Genomic DNA, 3,736 nt, shown 5'->3' with positions numbered 1-3,736 from the left:
GTCATACATTTGTCAAGAAGTTTGGGCTGTTGAGGGTGGAAGTAAACCTGCTCCATTAATCCATCTTGTTCAGAACCGGGAGTCTCGAATATCCATCTTTTGTTGGATAAGCCTGAAGTCTCTGTTAGTCATCCGAGCTGTGATGTATATCCCGAGACCTTATGAGTCAAAGGCTGTGGGGAGGCAACTTGTTCAGTCCCCTGGGAATGGCCTGTTTTCTTGGAACTTGCTGCGAACACCTTGGCAGCTGACAGATAGGAGAGGATCCCAAGACGTTCTGTGCTGGGAGGAATGTGTGGCCCAGGCTTATTCCCCACTCCAGCACCACCGTCACTCTGACGACTGTTCCGTCTTGAACAGACAGAACCATGTCTGCTGCACCGCTGTCGAGGCTTGTGGTAGATTACAAACCGTAATTCCTTCAAGCGCTTACTCAATGGCTAATTTCTCTGTGTTGAGTTCCGGGTATTAATCATAACACATTCTTCCTCCTCGTGTTCTCGAAGCTGAACATCGGCTTTCTCACGCCCACCACTGCTGTCCCTCCTCTTGAACAAGAAAGGCAAATTAAAATTTTTGCCATGAGCATTTATTGAACGGGTATGATTGAAACGTTGTTGTTTATGAAAAATCTCATTTTATTCCTTCTCAGAGCTTCAGAATATTCTATCATTATCGTCTCTCCAACACCCTCCTATTTTAGAATGTCTTGATTCTATTGTATTTCTATTTTATGGTGGCTGATTCTTTGCTGGGTGCACGACATTGGGTAAGTTTGCAGTGCTAACTTACCCAATGACATCTGTGCCCACTATCCAGGACTCTGCTCACCTTTTCCTTCCTGGTCCAAAGGTTCTGGCAGTGTGTGCCCTTCCTCTCCCTCTGGACAAAGCAATGATTCTACCAAACAATTGCCCTTTGACAATGTGGGTCCCTTCTCCAGATGCTGTAACCAGCTCCCTCACTCTTACAACCCATTACTAAGCCACCAGCATTTATTTGGGGGATTTTATCCCAACAAGCTCACTGCCTTTAATCATCTTTGTATAAATCAAGGGGCTAGTACAATATATTCTTGCGGGGCTTTCTCCTATTCTAACACAGTGAGTGTTTCTGGTTGAGTGCTCGCTCCTAGATGGTGGCTTCTCAGACAACCTCAGCTAGGTCCTTTGTGTTCAGGGAGCTAAAGGCAGAAGACAGATGAAGCGCTCATGAGGTGGCCAGGCATGGTGGTGCACGCCTTCAGTCACAGCAGAGGCAGAAGCAGGTGAAGCTGTGTGAACTGGAGGCCAACCTAGTCTACACAGTAAATTACTGAATAGCCAGAGCTGCAGAATAGAAATACTCTGTCTCAAACACAACATCAACAACAACAACAAAAGAGTTCAGGAGGGAGTTGAAGCTCAATTAGTAAAAGCTCAAAGAGAGAAATTGGGGTTCACCCTGAAGACCTGAAAAAGAAAACAGCCAGCCCCTGGCTTTTACCTTGACCTCAGTCCAAAATGGTCATCCTGCCTCCAGGAATCTCAGAATGAGACTGTGTCTGAGAACTGTCTCCTCCCATTTTATATCCTCTCTAGGACTGGGATTAAAGGCATGCACCGCCAGGTTTCTATGGCAAACTAGTGTGGCTACTGGGATCAAAGGTGTGTGTCACCACTGCCTGGTCTGTAAGGCTGACCAGTGTGGCTATCATACTCTCTGATCTTCAGGCAAGCTTTATTTATTAAAATACAAATGGAAATACCACTACAGGGAGCCTAGGCACTGGGCCGATAAGCAACATTGCATTCATCAGAACTAGCTATGTGGTCTTGAATGAGAAACAGAAATGAAAATGAAAGGAAATGACTGGCCCTGGGTTTCAGCACCAGATGAATGAGTGAGAAACAAGGGGAGGGAAGGACATGACTGCTCTGAGTATGGTGGAGGAGAATGTTTACTGTAGATAAAAGGGAGAGCGTAGGTAGAGGCAGGATGTCTGAGAAGTCAGGAGCAAACATGACCAGACTGAGCTAGGGGAGAGGAGGAGGGGAAAGGAGAAGGGAGGCAGAGGAATGAGGTGCAGCAGCCAAGAGACCAAAGGTACAAAAGAGGCAAATAGCCAAAATGTCTGGATTATATAGGAAAGAGCCTCTGAGGCTGGAGGATTCAGGGTAGAGCGAGGGGCATGCTAGCCATCCCCAGTAAGGGAGGGACTGAGGGATGCTGCGAGAACCTGGAGGCCAGATCCACTTTGATATGTTAAATAGGGACCTCAGCCTTCTGTCCCAGGTTTGAAACTTAACAGGCCTCATCAAGAAACAGGGAACACTGGGAAATGGAGTCATGGTACATGGAATTTATTCTGAAAGACAAAGAAAATTGCTTGGAGATTTCCCAGCACTGTCCAGGTGCCAATCTTCACATCCTCATGCCTGCATCCCTTTCCCCACCGCAGCCAGGAGCCTTCAAAAAGACAGAAGCAACAGGCTAAGCTTAAGACATAAGGAAAGAGATTTACTCTGAGAGACTGGCATGTTGAGATAGGAACAGTGGGCCGCTTCCCACCACCTGGCTAGCTTTACCCAAAATAATTACATGGAAACTGTATTCTTTTAAACACTGTTTGGCCCATTAGCTCTAGCCTCTTATTGGCTAATTCTCACATCTTGATTAACCCATTTCTAATAATCTGTGTAGCACCACGAGGTGGTGGCTTACCAGAAAGGATCTTAACCTGCGTCCATCTTGGAGAAGAGAGCTATAGTGTCTGTCTCACTTTCCTTCTTCCCAGCATTTTGGGTTTTTTTAAATATTTATTTATTTATTATGTATACAATATTCTGTCTGTGTGTATGCCTGCTGGCCAGAAGAGGGCACCAGACCTCATTGCAGATGGTTGTGAGCCATTATGTGGTTGGAGGGAATTGAACTCAGGACCTTTGGAAGAGCAGGCAATGCTCTTAACCCTCTGAGCCATCTCTCCAGCCCCCTAACAGTGGTTAGATGCCACAAAGTAGGTGGCAATGCCTTAACCGTGTGCGTGTTGTTAGGCCCAAGGGCCTCTTCCATCCTTGTAAAGGGGAGTGCTAACCTTCTCTCCTTTCATACAACACCCCAGCATTTTGTTCAGTCTACTCCGCCTATCTAAATTCTGCCCTATCAGGCTAAGCAGTTTTCTTTATTAATTAACCAATGAAAGCAACAGATAGGCAGATGACCCTCCTCCGTCATTGGCACATGCAATTACAAAAATTGAGATGCCCTGTGATCTTTGACCTACAAACTGGAAAGCAAGGAATGCTGATATACTTTTAAGTTATGAAACCTGAGACCCTATAGCCAATTGTATATTTTTTAGTCTGAATTCAAAGACTTAAGAATCAAGGATACTGACCTCTGAGGAGAGGAGGAGGGGAGGGGAGAGGAGAGAAAAAGAGAGGAGAAAAGAGAAGAGGTGAGAAGAGGAGAGGAGAGGACCATTTCCTGGGCCTTTTTGTCCTATTCTGGTTCTCAGCGCATTGGATGATGTCCACTCCTACTGCAGGGTGATTTTCTTTATATAGTCCCTGACACAATGTTTTCTGGAAACATCCTCACAGACACACCTAGGAATAATGCTTAACCAGCTCTCAGGACATCCCTTAGCCTAGTCAAGTTGAAATAAAAAATTAAGTCTCCTATCCTCCTCCTTGTGATACACAACACTTCTAAGTACTGACCATTTCAGAGGCTAGGGCACGGGGTAGCCAAG

The 3,736-nt window shown here is 45.7% G+C and overlaps 1 non-coding gene across 1 annotated transcript; it reads right to left on the bottom strand.

Moving 5' to 3' along the window:
- Nucleotides 1-2,975: 2,975 nt before the first annotated feature.
- LOC126500061 (U6atac minor spliceosomal RNA) lies at nt 2,976-3,098 on the bottom strand. The gene has a single exon (XR_007591239.1). It is a non-coding gene; the product is annotated as a U6atac minor spliceosomal RNA (small nuclear RNA).
- Nucleotides 3,099-3,736: the final 638 nt, after the last annotated feature.

The sequence above is a fragment of the Alexandromys fortis genome, unplaced genomic scaffold (genome assembly GCF_014885135.2).
Source record: "Alexandromys fortis isolate MF-2015 unplaced genomic scaffold, M_Fortis_MF-2015_v1.1 scaffold_36, whole genome shotgun sequence".
NCBI classification, from domain to species: Eukaryota; Metazoa; Chordata; class Mammalia; order Rodentia; family Cricetidae; genus Alexandromys; species Alexandromys fortis.
This window is presented reverse-complemented; position numbering and strand designations above follow the sequence as displayed.